This window comes from Orbicella franksi, chromosome 14 (genome assembly GCF_964199315.1).
Source record: "Orbicella franksi chromosome 14, jaOrbFran1.1, whole genome shotgun sequence".
Taxonomy (NCBI): Eukaryota; Metazoa; Cnidaria; class Anthozoa; order Scleractinia; family Merulinidae; genus Orbicella; species Orbicella franksi.
Genome location: NC_138158.1, coordinates 356,721 through 378,102, shown reverse-complemented (window position 1 = coordinate 378,102; position 21,382 = coordinate 356,721). Strand labels below are relative to the sequence as shown.

The window sequence follows — 21,382 nt, the reverse complement described above, 5'->3', positions numbered from 1 at the left end:
CTTCATATATTCTATTTTTAACAAGGTATAAAGGCTATATTCATTTCTTGAAAAGAATTCAAGGTTTCCTAGTATTAACACTTCACGCTCGAGGTCAGTATCACATAACACACGTGTACAATATTTGAGAAACAACAGAGTGACAACACTGAACCAACTTCCTCTAGGCCTTCTAACAGATTTATCAGTGTTCATCTTGTAGCCAAATGCAGACTTACAGCAAAACTACTCCTTTGTCTTGATATTGTTAAATTAACATTCAAGGGTGAACACACACAGTTACCAAACACATGTAACAAGAAAACTAAACAAATGGCCAGTCACGAAAATGAAGCTTCGCTTTTGACTGTTAGAATTTGCCCATTGTTCTTCATTTATATTATGATATACAACACATTGTACATGAGGAGAACATGAACACTCTCAGGGCTCTACTTTCAGGAAGAAACCTTGGGGCCAGCTGGCTCCTAAGTTGTCAGATTTAGTCGCCAGCAAATGTATTTCAGTGGAAAGGATTGAAAGTTAGTCACCAATGAAAAAAAATTTGGTCGCAGTGGTCACAACGTTGAGCTCTGACCCTAATTTGCTTCAAAATTCTTACTCAATATTCTTAGATTCCATCATATTACGTGTTGTTATTTAATACTGAAATCTCATGCGCAAAGTGTGAAGACTATTAAGGCTTGAAATTCTATTTAAGAATGATTATGGCCTTGATGCTTTGTTAAAAACAAAATATTTGAAGAAATGGGCCTGGAATATTCCCCATTCTTGAAGATGACTGCAGAAAAGCGATTGCATGACACTTGGTAAGTTGAAAAATGACATGTTATCACATAAGAGAAAAACAAACAGTCTATTCTCAATCTGTGTTTTGCATTCAGTCTGTAGTCTGCACTCTATACTAACTGAGAAAATAACTTGAAAAGGTTACAAAATTTGACAGAAACAAAAAAACTGTGAAACCACTTGATCTGCTGTTTGAATTTGATGCAGAAGGAAACCATTTCCCTTGATAGATGAGAAAGGTTTCCAGAAAACAGATCAGAAATGGAAAAAATCAAGAATTTTCAATGACTAAGTCATTGAAAGCAGAAATAGGAAGCAGAAATAGAAGTGACCCGAAGTCGGCCAAAAGAAGAGGCCTTGGGAATTAACACCTCATCTTTTAGGCTTATCGATCATCTTTTAGTTGTACACGGTCATGCATGATTTAGGAAAGTGATGTTTGCTGCACAACATCAATGTATGACATTCAAAATCGATGTATCCCATAAGAAATTGATTTATGCTATTTTAAAATTTGTATTATCTCACACAACAATAATTAATTTAACAAAACATTAATGTATGGATGTTCGTTATTTTGTCCTTAAAGAAGCCCCATAGAATTTGACTTGACACTGATAATCTTGTTACAATTCTGTCCTAGAGCTAGCTTTCTACAAGGCTTATCCTGGCTCAAATAAAAGGAAATAACTCTCCTGCGTTACTTTTGAGGCCAGGAAGACTAAATTTACCATTTTTTCATTGAATCACGAATTGTACAATATTATTTAATGAGGACAGCTTTCCACATGAAACCTGAGTCTAAATCAACACAAATGTACAGATATCAAAATGAGCTGAACAAGAGCTTCCTACTTCGAGTATCGAGCAAACCCCACAGAAAGTAGGCCTTAATTATTACTAAGTGAACACTCAACATGTTTTTGTTACGTCAATTATCAACAGGAAGCCAAGCAAATAAATTTCTTCCACGCTAGTGAATCACAGACAATTCTAATAGTTAGTTAGGCTGAGAACAGCTAAAATTGATAAGACAAGGAAATTCTACTCACGATCAGTGTTCGACCTTCACTCCCTTGGTAGCCGTGTTTTCCTTGGAAATAGCAATGTCCTGGACGTAATTGAATTTCAAACAGCAGGAAAGTACCACATCAACTCTGCAACATATTTTTTTGACTTGTCACTGATAATCTTGATACAATTCTGTCCTACAGCTAGCTTTCAACAAGCCTTATTGGGGGGATAATCAGAAATGGCAGAGCTTGCTGGGCTTGCATAAGATGTAAATCCTTGCCAAGCTGCTTCATTCTTTCCTGCATAACTCTTCCGAGGATTCCTGCCAATGATGCTATCTTGTTGGGCTAGATTGATGGTGTTCTTCGTTCGCACAGATGTATGTGACCTAAACATCACTTATGACTTGATCATGGCTGGGTTATAGTGGTTTGAAGGCTGCTAACTGCTAAGATGTTGTAGAGGCTTTCATCACTGCATTCATGGAAATCTAGTTGGAATATAATTTGGCTGGACCAATCATTTGTTCTTTCAACACAACATGAAATGACAAGTCCACGAAAAACAAATGCTCGGTATGGGGAGGTCAGACCCGTCGTCATCGCTCTTTCGTTGTCCATATACCCTCCCGAAGGAGTTGACTCGAGCTATACCCTTTACCCCGAAGGGTAAAGTTGGACTCACACTGGTGCAGGGTTTTTTCAATGTGAGCCAGAGCATTCGTCATAACTCACCCCTGACACCAGCGCCCTCCGAAGAGGTAGGCTTCCCCTCGCGGGAACCTCCAACCACATCAAGGACATAGGTCTCTAGTGAACAAATCATTTCATAACTTTGTAGTTGAGAAGAACAAAGTTCGTACAAAGTGGAACCATGCACCTTGCCACAGATTTTCCCCTGCTTGGTTTTGTACCAGTAAGTGTCCTTGGTGTCATTTTGGTCTGGGAGGAGATGTGGTGATGCATGTAATTGCTTGACACTGAACTTAATTTGAAACTTTTGTTTTCCAGCATCTGTGTCAAATCTTGCTTTGCTCTTTTATCTTTTTGGGTGTCCGTGCAACTTCCACTTCTTTTTCCTTATTAGGAAGTAGTTGTCCAATCCAGTCCCATCTTTGGTGGCTGATCTCATCACTTGCAAAATGAGTTTACTATAAAGCAAATAGTTTTGAAAAAAGAAAAACAGTTAAGTTGTGATTGTGTGTTTTTCAGATAACTATTCTTTGGCTAGTATGGGGAAATCCTTTTTTCCACAAATTTTATTTGCCTCATAAGCATAAATGATTCAGTTTCTGATGGAACTATCAAAGAATCAGTTCTGAATATTGAAAGGTCAAAGCACCATTAACTTCACAATTAACAAATTTTCACTAGCTCTTCAACTGCTTGGAGTCAATTCATATCTAACACGATGCCTTCTTTGTATGCCAGCTGGTATGCTAATAAGCCACAATGCAAACAGTGACATCAGCCAGGATCCCCTTATATAAGCAAACGTCCCATACAAATTACATTGTCTAACCAGGCCCAGGTTGTTCGAAAGGTGGATAATGCTATCCACAGGATAAATCACTTATCCACTGGATAGCTGTGAATACAAATTACCAGTAAAGTAAGCCAACTTTTAAATTGTTTTATTTTTTTCGAAAAGGGCGTGGTAAAAAATTGGTTGTTAGCACAGTCCAGATTTTCCTATCTCTGACCACAGTCACCATAATGATGGGAAACAGCATGGGTGAAATTGTCGTGTTGGTCAATTTTCGTGAGTTAACTAACTGTAATTGTCAACCTTTACCCTTTTTACACTTCCATCAACGATTAACCAAAGCAAGTTTATCTCTACTCACTATTAAATGGCAAGGAAAGTCATTGTAAGTAAATTCAATTGAGTGTTTTCAAGTTGTGAGAGTTTGTTTGGTTGTTTGTAGCTTCACGCTGCAATGGCATGTAATCCTGTATTTCTCTCGCTGCTCAATTTGAAGCAAAAAAAGGCAATTGCAGTCAAGTTTATCTCTATGATCATTGCTGTATTTAAGAGAATATCTGTGGAATACACTTGACAAATTTCCTTGCTTTCTGCTACTCAATTTACAGTAGAAAAGTCTGAATTTAAGTGATTCGCAGTAACTGATAGAAATTATTTTTGTAGTACAACCTCAAACTTGGCACGGTATTATTATTATTGTTGTTGTTGTTGTTAATATAAATACACCACATCGCAGAGCAGAGCATTGTAACCAAAAAAACAGCTTTCGCGCGCTCGGCGCCCAAAGAAACTGTAAACAAAAACAATGTATCAAGAAGGATCGATGAACTTAGAGCCGAAATCATGTCATTGTCAACATTATTAGATGACAGCAATAAACAGAAGAGAGATTATACCTGTCTACTCTCTGACTCTCGTATTATAAAACGGGGACATGGGAAGAAAAAGCCATCCCAAATACAAAACAAAAAGCGAAAAGAACGCAGAAAAAAGGATCGAACCGATCGTTTACATGCACAAACAGAGGTAAACAAGAAACACATAAAGAACCTCTCGAACATAGACCTCACAAACGACCAAACTAACTTGTTAGCTAAGGGTCTCAAATTTATCCCCACACCTAAGGAAAATGATACACAAATAAGGCGCCATCTTTTGAAGGACTTTGAGCATTTCGCTAGAAGAATGCGCCTACAATACATTTTCCACGGGGAATACAACGAACCGCATCCTTTCCACGTTAAATCAAACTGGATTCCGCCGGTTCAACAATCAGTGGCTCTTGAAAGCTACTTAGAAGAGGTCAAAGTTCAACTTGCTGAAGTACAACTTACAAAACCTAAGGATAATCTGCCCAACACAGAACGAAAGGCGTTGAAAACGCTACAAGAAGATTCCAACATCAATCTTAAAAAGGCAGACAAGGGAACGTGAACGGTTGTCCTAAACACTGAAGATAAAATTCTCGAAGGACAAATCCAGTTAGACAACCGTGAACACTACAAACCCCTTGAACGTCCTATGGTTATAGAGACATCCCTAAGGGTACAACAATTAGTTAAGGAACTCCACCAGCACAACTATATTGATGACATGACCAAACTATGGTTTTGTCAAACACCTAACCCGCCTCGCATACCAGTGTTCTACACGCTTACAAAAATTCACAAACCAACTCCGGTTGGAAGACCCATAATATCTGGGTGTGATGGTCCGACAGAGAGACTGTCTGCATTTGTAGACAAACTCCTTCAACCCATAGCAAAAGAACAGGAGTCATATCTGAAAGACTCGACGGACTTCATCAATTTCATAGAAAAAACGAGAGTACCAGGGAACGCTATCCTTGTTTCAATGGACGTGACAAGCCTATACACAAATATACCTCAAGAGGAGGGGATAGAAACGGTATGCAACGCATACGAATCTTACTATAAAGGAGAATCCCCCATCCCAACACAACATCTTAAAAGAGCACTTGAACTTATACTTCAAGAAAACTCATTCCAGTTTACTGGAAAAAACTACCTCCAAACACATGGAACAGCCATGGGTACAAAAATGGCAGTCGCTTTTGCCAACATCTTTATGGGAAAGGTAGAATCACAAATCTTAAATCAAGCGCTCAAAAACCACTCGCCTGGAAAAGGTATATTGACGATATATTCTCTATCTGGAATATAAACAAAGACGAAGTCACGCAGTTCATTGAACTAGCAAATAGCCACCATCCCACTATCAAGTTCACGGCTGAAGTTTCTGACACGGAAACAACGTTCCTCAACACAAGAGTTTACAAAGGCGAAAGATTTGCACAAAAGTCTAGACTAGACATTAAAACTCATTTCAAAGCTACTGAAACATTTCAGTACACGCATTTCTCAAGTTGCCACCCACCAGGGGTCAAAAAGGGCTTCATCAAGGGCGAAGCGTTCAGACTTCTCCGAACCAACTCCTCTAAAACAGCATTCAAAACTGCTATTTCACAATTTAAAACAAATCTCATCGAAAGAGGGTATCCTGAAACTCTTGTTTCAACAGCTCTCGCAGAAATTACATTTGAGGAGAGAAAAGCTGCCCTACAACAGAAACGTAAACAAGACAAGCGAATCTTGCCTTTTGTCACACAATATCGCCCTTCAGTGCCTAACTTAAAGCAAATACTTATGCAGAAATGGCATTTAATTCAACAACAACCATTGCTTAGAAGAATATTCAAAGATCCCCCTATTGTCTCGTACAAAAGGGGCAGATCCCTAAAGGATATACTCGTTAGAGCAAAGCTTTAACCGGCTATTACACGTGGATGGGAGTTGTGCAGGCCTGTCACCCCATTGTTATCAACATATTATATATATTCATTCTTTTAAAAGCCATGCTTGCCATGGGTCGTTTTAGAACCAAAGTCTTTAAATTCTCATTTTTTAATCGCATTGTGGATTTATGGAACGGCCTGCCTGTAGCTATTAGGACAATTGATCAATTGTCATCATTTAGTGAGAAAGTCACTTAGTTTTACATTAGTAAATTTAACTAAAATAAGGAGAAATTTTTATAGTTTTCTGATCACTTATTGTTGTTGCGATTTTGTCTATATTAGTATTCTATGTATTTTATATCTTATCTCAAGTAGTTTATTTAAAATAAGGAATCTAGAATTCTGTATAAACTGACTTAATTAATTAATCTCCTTTTTTATACTTCTAAATATATTTAATTCTTTATTTTATTTTGATCATCTGCACAATAGAATTTGAGTAAATTTAAAATAAATAAAAACATTTAAATAAATTTAAATTTAAAATTAATATCATCTTCACCATGTCTGTCATCTTCAAACATTGTAGCTAAGCTTGGCCCATCACCAGCAGTTTTCTCCTCAACTTTACCATTGATAAAATGGCGTATTTGATACAATAGCACACAATCACTTCCGTACTGTTGTTGGTCATTTTCTTTAATCTACAACCATTAAGCAAGGGAAGGGAATTTGCACGGACTTGCTCGTGAGTCCTAAATAAACTGCACATTTCAAATTCTCAGCTTGAGCTCTTATGTTACATTGTATATCATTTTGATGGTGTTCACAAGAAAGAACAAATCTCTATGTAATTGTGTGTGGGCTATCTCTTCCATTCTTAGTAGATACAGTGTTGCCACAGAGGCCATACTGCCATCCAGGACTGTTGTACTGGTCTTGCGCATGCTGGCTACTTTCAAGATATTAATATAATTTTTCAGGATAAAAAATCTGAATGTAAAACAATCTTTAAGTTTCTTAATTACCTCCCCAGGCTGAAAATCATTTTAAATTCAGCTGATAGGCAATCCCAAAAATCTGAACTACTCTTGGCACATAATTTTGAAGCAATCAAACTCTCATAATTAACTTAACTAGTTATGGCATCCCTTAAAGTACAGTTCTTAAGATATGACAATTTCATCATTAAATAAAGGCTTCATGTGCCACTGATAGGAACCCCCAAAATAGGTCCGCAATCCATACTTGTGGTCTTATGCTTAGTTTAACTCTATTTGGTCCTTATAGAATTAGGTATTGCGGTCTCACTTTAATCGCGCATGATTGGTTGAAAATTGGCCATAACAATGCAGCACTGAAATGGGTTCCTTACGTAAGTTTTAAATTTCAGGACCTGTTCAGAATTTTAGAGCAATGGCTTTCCACTAATCTTTCACTTATTGCCATTAGCACAGTTCAGACAACTTTTGCTGCACACTAAGTCATCTCTACAAGCTATTTAATGTAACAGGGATCCTTATGTAGGCTTTTCAATTATTCAAAGTAGTCGGTTTGTGAGTTACTGCACAAGCTAGCTCACGCAAGATGGCGAAACTGCTTTTTGAAAAGTTTGAGTTTGAATAAAGACGAATTTGTGTAATTCTTCCGCTTTTTCTTTGCTCGATACTTTGGAAAACTTCACTTAGTTACACTGAATGAATTTCTTTAGTTCCTGAGAGGAATCTACAGCTTAAAAGTCGAAATATTGAACTCGCCGGCTAACAGAAAAACAACATTGTGGGCTGGTATCCATGGCAATTGTTCATGCGTACTAGGAGTTTGTATTTTAATCAAACGTAGTGTTGTGTATTTCTCCCAATTAGCCGCAAATATGTTGCAATATTGCCGTCTCAAAATCGCATTTAATTTAGAATATCTGGGAGTTGAATTGCTACATGTGAGAAGTTAGACAAGTTGTTAAACATTTTAAGTCAGAAATTTATGGCAGAATACTGCTTCCTTACTTTATCCTGTATTAGTTTATAATCCATCAGATGTTTTCGCTCGTTCGCGATTGGTCTAAATGCATTGCTTGACTGAATAATCCTCAGCTAAAACTGGGGAATCTTCTATTGATATTTCCCAACTTTCGAAACTGCGCATGCTGCAAAAAGCATTTGAAGGATAATAAACAAAATATCCCCCATTTGGTGTGAAAATATGCTCGGATATTTGTCCTTGAACATTATCTGTTCCTCAAAGCTCAAGGAAAACTGTTTGCTTCTCAGAAAAGATAATGTCTGCTGACAAATATGCTTGCAAGAATATTTTCGCTGCAAACAGAGGCTATTGTATACCAGTATATGACTAAATTTATGAAAACTGTGTCATGACTGCACAAAAATAGTGGATATGTTTTTGAAAAATCAGTCAGAATTACTGTACATAAATATAGCCATGTCGTACTGAGAGCGCTTTCTCTTAAAAGAAGCCATAAAATGATTGTAGAGGCTGTTGAAGTCACTGCAAATGAGCTGAACGAGCCAAATAAAGCTAAATTTAAGGATAATTTGATCATTTGACTTGCAGCACTAATTTAGACATGTTGAGACCTCTGCGATTTCACCCAAATTACCTCACTATGTCTTTACTGCGATTCGCTAGTGAATCAGAGAGAGTTCTAATAGTTAGCTAGGCCGAGAACACCTAAAATTGATAAAACAAGGAAATTCTACTTACGACCAGCGCTTGACCTAATGTTCTTCACTCCCTTAGAACAAATACCGGCTGTAAGATTGGGCTACGACACTCTTACCAGCAATGGTCAGCAAGTGATCAAACGAAATATTTTGGCGCAGGATGGTGCAGTGCAAAGCAAGCAACTATCTGCAAATGACTTAGCCGTTTTTGACTTAGATGCAGTGCTGATCATATGCGCCGAAAGATGGTCACAGATTCCTGGTATTCAACCAATAATAGGTTGACAGTAGGCGATGTACACCGGACATTGTGTAAACAAAAGCAAACTTCTGCTTTATATGCGACGAATAGTGAGAGAAACATGTCAAATCACTGTTTGGACCTGCCTTTTACAGCAAATAAGGTCAGAACATTACGAAATTATCAGCTCTGTGCCTATTTCAACTTAATATAGGTCAAGTCATGAGGCACGTGCTAAAATATACGTCTAACTCGTAAACTGAAATTTGATGACGGAAGGTCAAACATTTGCATTTTTAACGTAGTTTGAAAAGCTCTCGCGTCCCTCACAATCATTTGCCCAAAGAAATTTTTACAGGAATCTGTAGACCATCCTTCTGTGAATCAACCACCTGAAGCTTAATCCATTTGAAGGTTTCGCACATGGTGAAAATTAATTACATTCACGAAGTACTCTTAAATGAATGAAATACATGTCTTTGAAATTTAATTATTTTGCTCCAAAAAGACAATGCAGCATTCCCTAAAATCAACCCAGTACACATTTAAGCATTGCACAAAAATATTAGGGTGTTTTAAAGACGGAAGAATGATGTGGTTTTGCATGCGAGGTTCTCAGACTTGCTTAAGGTTACTTCAAATCTTTGCGGGAGTCCTCCAGAAAAAAATTCATATGCGCGCTGTTTTTGGAAACCCCCACAAACTATATATCAACAGAAAGGTTATAAAATGTAGAATTCGATAAAATTATGTTTTGTTTTGGATTTTGCTTTCCAAAGGCGGCAGAAGCCGTCAACTCCAAAATGACTGACTGACGTTCCAGCGAATTAATCGGGTATCAAATGCGATCATTCATGCAGAATAAGTGTGCAGTGTTAATCACAAAGCCTCAATCTCCAAAAACGTGTAGCATTTTCTTTTATTTCTATTGGTTATCTTTTTATAGATCTGTCAAGTTCGACTATCAAAAAATTTGCGTAACCTGCTTTGTTAAAGGCCGCCACGAGGAAAGTATCTAAAATAAAAGAATTCGCCGACACGCTTTTGTTCCATATCTACACTGAATGTTCTGACCAAATTTCATGGAAAACTGTCAAATCTGCATACCCTATTAATTGATTTAAAGAGAAGGGATTCTCTCGAAAAACAAGTGCGAGTTTTCGCCTTCTAAAGATTTATAAACATATCACGCCTTCACAGAGGAATCTGTCAACTTGAAAGCCACAAGCCAATGAAATAACAGAACCCCTAGCATTCACAGTATGCACACTTGTGCTTCACGGAGATTAATTTTCTTGACCAAAAAAAATCGACCAATATAGCCCTGTGAAGGTTTGAAGTAACCTTAATAAATGGTGCAACAAATGATGATTTTAACAGGATTTAGTAATTTTCATATTTCTTTGAATTAAAAGGATATTTTGCCAAAAAAACTATCCAGTAGTTTTTGTCATGCCCTAGCCTATGTACCATAAGAATATGAGCGAAATCGGATTTTCGACCCTTGCTGCAAATTAAGAATTTGTCTGATTTTTACAGGCAGGCACTCTTAAAAACAATAAAAAACCCTTTGGTAACTCTTTTGAAAACCATTGCTAACACTTTTAAAAGCCCTTTGGAAACCCTTTAGAAACCTGGTTTCAGTAGTTTGAAACCCTTTGGAAACTCTTTAGAAACCCTTTGGAAACCCTTTGGAAACTCTTTACAAACCCCTTGGAAACCCTTTAGAAACCCAGTTTCAGTAGTTTGAAACCCTTTGGAAACCCTTTGAAACTCTTTGGAAACCCTTTGGAAACTCTTTAGAAACCCTTTGGAAACCCGGTTTCGGGAATTTGAAACCCTTTGGAAACCCTTTTAAATCCCGGTTTCACCCAAATTACCATGTTTCATAAGATGTGTTTTCATATGGAGGGTCACAATTTTCCCAACCGCTCTACAATTGTGAAGGATAAAAAACAGTGATTTTAACATTCCAATATCTCCACAATTTTTCGTCCAATTCGTTTGAAACTTCAGAATATGTTTATTTTATACTTAATGAACACATTGAACTCAAATGAAAAAAATGTCTAAATTTTGGTTCATTTGACCGTTAAAGACCAACATTCAAAGTTTTAGAATTTGACAGAAAAAATTGTAAACCAAATATAGAGTTTATCTCCTGTAAAGAGGGAAGTGAACCTGAACAGAAAGTAAGTAAATGGTTTAACAACTCTGGTCTTTAAAGTTGGTATGTTGCCCTAAGCTTTGATCTATCTATCTTTACCTCAATTGCTGTAGATATTCTACAAGAGGTGAAAGCAGCTACAGGCAATGGCTGGAGCACTATTTGTTCTAAGTACATACTACAGCTTTCTACAGTAAGTTGTTGCATAAAAATTTCATGGTATAGACAATGCATCCAGCAGAATCTCAATAAACTTTGTTGTTAGTAAATCAATGTTTTTCTGAATTAAATGAATTCGCGATATCTGTTGAAAAAACTTGTCATCTTCATATGAATCCTGCTGAGGTTGTTATTTTTTGGCAGTTTCACCATGCGGCGTTCTTATATTCATCAAACAAGTTCACAGACTGTTCACAAACTTTAGGCAATCTATACAATATTCCTCAGGCTTTAATTTTCATATAATTTAAGATTTGAGATTTGACATAAAGAGCGATATCCACTAGTACCACAGGTAGTCTTCCAAACAGAGGCTCAACATATGAGCTCTTTGCATGTGTATGCAGAAAGGTTTCTGAAACACTCGTTAAAATTAAACACACAGCTCAAAGGTAAAATGTTAGGGACACTAATACATTATTTGAAGCTGCTCATTTGTGAAAATGAAACCATGATATATATAAAGAAAATTGAGCTACTTCTCTCAATATGCACAGCACGAAATTTGCATCAATCAAAGAAATTAGTTTAATTCAAATTAATAATTCAAATGACACTGCTTTTCATTCTGCTTTACAGAGAAATCCATTCCAACTTAAGCAAATTCAAATTAACAATTCTGGAGAAAATGCAAAGGTCTCCTTTAAACATGCAAAGACTTCAGGAAGAAAGGGCAGGAATACTCCAATGACAATACATAAATCAACCTATGAAGACATGATTGATCATTGCAGTTATACACACAACTTAAGCAGTTGTAAAATTAAAGCCAAAAAAAATTCAGGCCTGGATGGGATTCAAACCAATGACCTCTGCGATACTGGTGAAGTGCTCTACCAACTGAGCTATAACTAACAACTAACTATAACTATGTGACCAGCTCCCAGTTGGCTTGATAGCTCAGTTGGTAGAGCACTGCACCGGTATCGCAGAGCTCATGGGTTTGAATCCCATTCAGGCCTGAATTTTTTTTCAGGCTTTAACTTCACAACTGTTGTGTGTATAACTGCAATGATCAATCATGTCTTCGTATATTTCTCTGCAGTTCAAATAAAATGATATTTCATTATTCACTTGCATAAATCAACCTCTTATGAATAACAGTTTTAGAAAAAGCAGACAATTTCTGGAGTCTCTCCAAAAAAAACATGTTGCCAAAAACACACTGCATGACAGAGGGGAGTAAATCTTCTACCCTGATCACTTCACCCCATTCCCAATCCAGGATTAAGACACAGTGTAGCCTCATGTAAACCTGCGAGAGGGAACTCCAATATGAATTACAGCCAGTTTCATTCCAGTGTATAGACCCAAACTTTTGAAACATGATTCGCCCGTCATGATTCAACCATAATCTCGTGATTCTGACAAGAAGCACCTGCATGTGATGTGGAAAAAGGAGGATAGTTGCAAGAACATGGAAATGGACAGGGGAACTCTTCCATGATAAGCAGGAGGCAGAGCCTGCTTTATGTAAAAATAAAGGACGACAAAGCAAAAGAGGTCCCTACGAATTGTTTTCTACCAGAAGAACCTTGAGCACTTGGAAAAGGGCAATTCAAGGTTCAGAGGCAGAACTGGTATTTCTTGCTGTTGCCGATGTCATACAGCCGTTGACAAAATATATTTTGTGAGCAAAAGCTCGCTGAAACTTGCATTCTGTCATTAACAGGCCTGATAGGAGACAATGGTGTGTTAGCAGCATGGCTGGAATTTTGGAATACCGTTTACGCCAGAAGATAGCAGAAAAGTAGGGCCACAACAAAGTTAGCCTGTGACTGGCACAAAAAAAAAAATTAGTAAAGTAGCAACATTAGAGAAATACAAGCTGCTAGTATTTTTTCAATGGCAAATGATATTTTCCTTCAATGTATATATTTTTGGATTTTTTCAGAATCATAAATATTAGTTATTGCCAAGCGTAGATTAAATTTGCGTCACTCCGGCAGCGTGACAATAACATGTCAGTTTCATTTTGTCATTCACATTTTTCAGTGCCCATTGTGATTCAACTTCAACTCGCCAAAATATGACAATAAATGACACTACAATGTCCAGAAAACATATGCACAATTGGGTATTTTACCCCATACCTGAATTGTTCAATTTTCTCTTCTTTCAAGTTTTAACACAAACAAAATAGAGAACATGTTACTCCTTCCTGTCAAGAAATGTAATTTTGCACTCATCAGCAATAATGAGAGCCTGAAAATAAATTATTGCAAGCGACAATTTCTGTCATCTCACATGTGTTAGTGTTTTGTCTCTTCTGATGAATTCAGTTAATATACTGCTGAATCTTATCGCTATTTTAAAATTGTCTTTGAGGTTTACCTGTTGAGTGCGAGACGTGATGCACGAGTTAAACCGTGGACCTATTTTACTGCTAAAAGCTGAAAGTCGTGACTTATCTTAAATGAATGCTACCAAGGTTTTACCCTTAAATTTTGTCGGAAATAGTCTTTTTACTTGATATCTTATCATTTACGAAATTAGCAGAGCTGTGGTAGCCTCACAGTCGAATCATGATGGGTGAGTCATGTTTCAAAACCCGGGTCTATACACTGCACTGAAATTGGCTGTAATGTTGAATTCAGTGATCAAGCCAGATTGCGATCATCACATCAATGGCATCACATCAATGGGATGAGCTTGACTGAATTGAGAATTCACCACCATCTCTTTGGTCTGTTTCTGCATGACTGAAACCCATCACTTCAACGTTTTAAGCCTGTCGTTTGTTGTCAAATATGATTTAAATGCAGGTGAGTTGAGTGAGCCAATGGCTTGGACACTAACAAAAATTAATAAACATGCTCAAAACAGCCTGTCACGAATACATGTAGCTACAAATGCTAGAGTCTCCAAGTTTTACATCCCTGGGTCCCCATAGAATAAATAAATAATAAAGAGTCTTGAATCTGCACTTGTACAGCACTTGTAATAACAAAATCAATAGCACCAAACGTTGTCAATTCATTGTCAGTTTTATACCTGTCTTTTGTAGCCAAAATTGATTAACCCACAAGTTGTCTGAACCATCCTTCACAGAAATTTTACAATAGGAACATAAAGAATGTTTACACAGAAATCCTTGCACAGGAATGTACTGTGGTCACATGCTAATTAACCGCGCTGCCATGGGCCAAGCACGGTTCATGTTCTACCCGTGGTTTATTATTATTTTTTTTTTTGTCAGAGATCAGATGCAGACCTCCACTCGGCCAACTTTGAATTACGCAATCTGTAATGTTTACTTGCCAAACCTTGTTTCTTCAGGGTCAACAAAAATCTGAGATTACAAAGTCACGCCGAACTCACGCTTTGCAAAAAAATCTCTTCAAAACTCTGACTTCAAAGCGATATATCACTTTAGCGTTAATAGCTACCTCATATTGGCAGTAGTAAAATCTATTCCTTAACAATCCAGCTTCATCATATTAAAATTTCAACAAAATCAAACAAAACCAGAACTAAATATTATTAGATTTTTTTTGTAACCTTGCTTCATTGCTTGAGTCGACAAAGGAAGTGATGGTCGCCATAACCACCAAAACACACTAACATAACAGGAACCAATGTTTCGGTAAAAAAAAATCCAGGATTATTGCCCGAGAGCTGAAAACTGAAGAGAAACATCTTTTTCAAACTTTTCTCAGGTTATTTAGACGAAAAAATGACCTCAGCGGGCTCCAAAAGAGAACGAAACAAAAAAACAGAACAAGACAGGAGTGAGAAGAGCCGATAATATTCACCGCGTGGCCTTTGTTACGTTCAAGTTAAAAAAACCTTACTTCTGGATAATTTCAGCCTTACAAGCCAGCAACTGGTCCCAAATTACTTTCTGTATCCTTACAAATGTTCTGACTTCCATCTCCGAAAGATTTGGCTGCAATTTTTTTAGCAAATAAACATTTCGCTGACAGCAATCACCATTACGGTGGCTTGCATGCTAATTCGCTAACTTTACAAAACCCTCCCAAGGGAGGATATGACGAAAAGAGCTGAAAAATGATGGCCAGAAATAGGGTAATTTTCTCAGATTCCAGCCTGCCAAATTTGCTGGAAATAGGTTCAAAACGGTTGTTTGTTTTTTTTTCGTTTTTTTTTTCTTCGGGTCACTCATGCTGCCAAAACAGTTAACTGCCATGTATGCAAATTATAATCAAGTTAGCCTCAATGATACTGGTCAGTGAAAAACACAGACTGCAGACTGAAGACCAGGGGTAAAATGCAGAATGCAGAGTGCCATTCAAGTGCTGTCAGAATTATTCAGGCTATTATCACAGTGAAAGTCTGCACTCCAGTTAGCCGGTTTACAGCTAACTCTCAATGATAGAAAAGGTAACATGATTAAGTTAAAACACGATTAAGTCTACAGTCTGTAGAGCTTATGCAGTCTGCATTTTAGACCATTTTACCCTCAGTCTGCATTTTCCCCCCGTCTGCAGTCCGCAGTCCGTAGTCTGCAGTCTGCCACTGTGTTCCTTTTACACTGACCGCCGACGAAACGCTGCAAAACGAGGCTTTTATCCAACGTTATTGCGCTCTACGTTTCGTAAGATGTCCTAGTACACATAATTAAATAAATAAGCAAGATTCAAAGCATACAAGTGGCGATCCGAAGAGTCTTTAGTCACGTATGAACAACGTGTTCATATCGCGAACCCGTGCTACAATTCTCGCTTCAAATTTCAAGGTAATTCAAGAAATTGCTATCTCAATTACTTACAATACCTTTGGAATTGTTTTCTTCCCCAAAACAATCTTCAGGATGTTTAAAATCGTTTAAATTCGTTCTAGGAGCTCCACATATTTCGAAGCGAAAATACTTGATCTTGCAAAACCAGTCATGTAAGTGTACCCAACTGTCTTAGCTCAAATAAACGGCACGCAATGCATGCAGAAGCGATGACGTTTAAAAATTGTTCCTAAAAGATTGGAACATGAGCAGACAAACTGATTCTTAAACTTTTGGGTCAGAAATTTTAGGGGTTTACATTTAGGGTAGTCCATTGGTGGTTCATTCAAGTAGTTCATGTACCAGGTCCATCTTGTTAGTCCATGTGCTAGGGGTCACCGAAATGTATCAACCCAAATAAAAATCACTCCGCTGAAAAGTTCCTCTCTCTGAAATCAACACCTTATTATCTTTAAAGATATTTGGCAAAGCTAATTACCTCACCGGAAATTAATTTGTTGTTTTAACCATATACTTGTCCAAGAGAAAATCATTTTCTCTTGACTTGTCATATCGCGTGTGCGACCCGCTTGTCTATCTAAAATTGTATGTATCGAAGATATGTTATTATGAGTTTGCCCGTGAGCGCAAATTTATCCGACACTGTATAAACCAAAATCTACCCCCAAATCTTCGTCTAAAAGCTGAAATTAAAAGCACTCCGCTGATCCTACAAACAGCAAAGGAAAGCCGCAAAGTACAAATTTCTCTCTCTGAAATCGACATCTTATTATCTTTAAAGATATTTGGCAACGGTAATTACCTCACAGAAAATTAATTTGTTGTTAACCATATACTTGTCATCAATGAACATTCGTATTGTCATTACCCTGGCAAAACGATTATTGATTGTTTAATCACAACTACTCTTTCGTTGACAGAAAACATAAAACAGCACATTTCCAAAACTTCATAAAAAACTGAAAACTGCAAATGAATCGTACCCTGACATCGTTATCACTACTGTAAACTGTATATTTCAGTGCTCATGCAATGCTCATTCGATTCACTTCAAGTCTGGCAAAAGTACAACTGCGCTACCAATCCGTAAATTTTATGTAGACCCTTCAGCTATCGCGTGTGCGACTTGCTTGTCTATCTAAATTTGTATGTATGGACGGTATGTTCTTATTACGAGTTTGCCAGTGAGCGGAAATTTATCCGACACTGTATAAACCAAAATCAAACCCCAAATCTTCGTTTAAAAGCTGAAATTAAAAACACTCCGCTGATTCTACAAACAGCCGCAAAGGAAACCCGCAAAGGAATGTTACTCTCTCTGAAATCGACACCTTATTATCTTGAGAGATATTTGGCAACACCAATTACCTCACTGGAAATTAATTTGTTGTTTTAACTGTATACTTTTCATATCGATTAAAAGCAGTCTGCTGATCCTACGAACAGCAAAGGAAAGCCGCAAAGCCTTCACCTATCGCCTGTGCGACTTACTTGTCTATCTAAACTTGTATGTATGGAGGATATGTTCTTATTATGAGTTTGCCCGTGAACGCAAATTTATCCGATACTGTTTAAACCAAGATCCACCCTTAAATCTTCTTTTAAAAGCTCCAATTAAAACCACTCCGCTGAACCTACAAACGGCAAAGGAAAGCAGCAAAGGAACTCCTAGAGTGCATTTCGCTTCCACAGGGGGATAAAAAGTGCGCGACCTAAGCGCACGGACATAAGCGCGACAAACTATGCAAAATCACTATCCAAGGGAATGTATGCCTGCCAGCATAAAGCGATTACGTCATCGCTTAAAAACGGGCGGTGATTGGGTGTTGACCACAGTTCGTGACGGGAAAAGTTTATACCTGTTTACAAGGAGCGAGGCTTACCCTAACAAGCGGCTTACCCTAGCACTCACACATTTCCTCTTTTTTTTTTTCTGCGTCGTGTTTACAAGGCAGCTAGGGTTACCCTAGACTACGAGTAGTCCTTCTTTCGCTTAGTCCGTTTTACTTGAAGCGAAAAAAATGACCGCGTGAAATCCTGGGAGCGCGCGAAAGGAGGGACTACCGTCTAAGCCCAAGAGTTTGCCCTTTCACCCGGTGGGGGGGGGGGGGGGCAGTGCCATATATGGGCTATATAGGTATGTGCCGCTGTGAAGGGTATGGTTTTCAAGCAGTTTACTCTACGATAGGGCATATAAATCAGAGCGTTTGGGTCTAGAATAGGGTATAATTTTTCACAAAACTGACTAGTTGGTTGAAGATTTTATCTAGACTAAGGAAACCAGGAATTGCCACTCAAAAATATAAAAAAAATCAACTCGGCAAGTTTAAATTCACCCAAATCAGCCTCAACAGTGTCGATAGATGGGGGGATTTAGGGAATTAACTATAGTATAAGGTAGCAAAATTCAGCTGAACTAGCTCTGGTATAGGCTAAGCCTTCCAGGGTCCCAGCGGCACATCCCCACCCAGAAAATCCCAAAGTACCCCCCCCCCCCACGGGCCCTTTCACGGCCGAGTGTTTTTTGGTGTGTGATATCTTATCTTGACGTCCTCTTATTATCGCCTGTTGTCAATAACCCCGGGAGATATCCTGAATAAAATTGCTCTACTCTACTCTTCAAGTAGCCAGGATTTCGCGCGGCCATTTCTTCTCCCGGATTTCTTTCGCGTCACGCACGACGGACTAAGCGAAAGAGGGACTACTCGTAGTCTAGGATTACCTGGGTCACACTCCAGGTAGAGTTAACCCGCCAACCCGGGTTAACTTTCTACCTTCGAGTCTAACCGCGCATTAAGTTGTCCTGGGTTGTAGGGTCACTGTAAAATTTTGCTTATAAAACCCGGGCCATCTTCTACACTCCAGCTAGGGTTAACCCGCTTGCTAGGGTAACCTTCCCTCCCTGTAAACAGGCCCGGAAGGTGCACGTCTGAATTATATTGACATATAATGTTCCTCCTAAAACTCAAGATTGATTCCAAGAAAACTGCAGTTGAAGACGAAAACTGGAAATGTTTTTCCTCTGTAAAAAGTGCAACCAATAGGCACATCACAAAATTTGCAACAAGTAAAGCATTTTGTTTCATTAATCATTCAAATGACACAGTTTTCCATTCCGATTTACAAAAAAATCCACTTCAACTTATTAAGCAAATTCAATTTAAAAATCTGGAAGAAAAGGAAAGGTCTAACCAAGAAATGTGAAGACTTTAGGGGGACAGGGAGAGAATACCCTAATGAGGCAATGTAAATCAACTTCTTGCAAGTAGTAGTTTTAGGAAAAGCAGGCAATTTAGTTAGTCCTTACAAAATATACAAGCGAGTACATTGCCTCAACAAAATAACAAGTTACCTACATTTGTACCTGAGGTTTGACTGAGGCCCAGACAACACTAATGCGTTTTTAAAAATACCTGTTTTCGCCCTGACGAAATCAAAGCAAAATATTTTCGACCACACTTGCGTTTTTCAGTTGTTTTGTTTTCACCTGTCCACACTGATTAGTTTTCATATATCAAACCGCATACTTTTTGATACGTTTTCGCCTATCGTCCACACTAAAAAACGCCCGAAAACGCCAATGGAAACGACAGTATATGACACTTTTCTCGGCGCCATTTTCAAAAGCCTCCGTTTTCACCTATCCACACTAGAATCGGAGCGTTTTCAAAAGGCTCCAAATGTAAAGAACACTGCTTTAATATTTCTAGAGTTATTCTCGAGCGAGTGTTGTGCTGTTTTAGTGGAACCACCTATGATGTCATCACTTTCCGTACAAAAACGTAAATATCTCTTAAACGAAAAAAGATATTCCAAAAAGGAAAACACCATTCTTCTTTACTTTGAAAAGCCTTTCAAATAAGCAGGAATTACTTGTTACTTCATAGGCACTTTAAGCTTCGATGACGTCGACCTGCACCAACCTACCTCCCACCCAAACAATTTTCAAGCCCTTCGTAGCAAGCCCCCCCCCCCCCCCCCCGGGCCCTATACCCACTTAGGGTTACGGTCAAAATCAAAGCAAGCCCTCTGTAGATCAACAAAAGTCCGTAAGTTCTTCAGAATTATTTTCCGTCCGATAACAAACTTGAAAAATTATGCTCTTGCCCAAAGCCGTTTCATTTAACAACAACAAAGAAAACTTTCATTTCACCCCAGAGCTAGAAAGAATCTATTACAATATTGCATCATTTGAACAATGATAGGTGTACAAATTACGGTAATTTAACAGTATTTCAGCACTGAATTGCTTGGAAAAGATCTCGGATATTTTCAGATTCGAAGGCTCTGGAAAATTCCTCAAAGTTCATAGATATTGTAAGGTTAGAATTTAAACTAACCTTAGAATCCAAGTGCAAGAACCATGTAGTTGAAAGTCGCAACCGCTTACTGAAGTTGCAAGAAGGCAGGTAAGAATGAAACTGAGATAGGACTTATAGTTTGTAAAATCTTGTTCAGTAAAAATTAACAGATATCAAGAATAAAGTCTTACCTCTTCAACTTTGTTGCGAGTAACGACTGTTCAACTTGATTTAGATCACAGGCACGACGGCTTCTTGTTCCAACTGGAAACAACATTCCCTCGCTTTTCCGCCACAAAACTGGACAAGCTGGCGAATTTGATAACCGGCAAGATTTCCAAATGCTGTTTACCTTTGAGTTAAGCTTTGTAAACCTGTAGCTTTTGAGATATTGCGTCCGTAGCTTGAACGACTTAAACGGCGACATTTTTTCTCGGAAGATGGCATGGTGAGAAAAGAAGTTGCATGCATAATTAACTGTAAATTTGCAAATCGAAATACTCATAAATATGAATTAGATTCAATGAATCACCCTTGGGATTAGTGAAATACATGTAGCGCAGATATATTAACAAGTAATTATCAAACAAAGTATGGAATAAAGAAATATTTTTTCTTTTTTATACTTTCTTAAACTTTCGTAAAATATAGCTCGGCTTTGTCAAAGGTTCAAAACAATTATTAGTCTGTAATATAGGCGGCCCTGAACGGCTGGATACAAGAGAAACGTTTAATTCCCGAATTTGTGATTCTCCTAATTGCTATCAAAACTGAGAACATGAATTTTCTATATTTTTTTGGTTCTGTCCTCCTTCTGGCTTTTCTTTGAGTCTTTCTTATATAAACTTCTATCTTTGCTGCCACGTAACTAAAACCATAAACAAAATTTGTATAACAGAACTAGCAGGAATACGTCTGCACTCTCACCATGGTCGGCCCAGTTCACAGTTAAGTTTTTTGTTGAAAATCATTACCTTGTAGTAAACATGACACTCCGTTTGTCCAGGGGAATAGCACATTCATAA

At 37.9% G+C, this 21,382-nt stretch overlaps 1 long non-coding RNA gene across 1 annotated transcript in view; it reads right to left on the bottom strand.

Moving 5' to 3' along the window:
- Positions 1-17,009, bottom strand: part of LOC145467646 (uncharacterized) — a 36,660-nt gene extending 19,651 nt beyond the window's left edge. Inside the window, exons 1-2 of the long non-coding RNA XR_014042087.1 lie at positions 16,092-17,009; positions 1,842-2,953 (exon numbers count right to left, since the gene is read on the bottom strand). This is a non-coding gene — a long non-coding RNA (uncharacterized LOC145467646). The remainder of the gene's footprint in view (positions 1-1,841; positions 2,954-16,091) is intronic.
- Between the last annotated feature and the right edge of the window lie 4,373 nt (positions 17,010-21,382).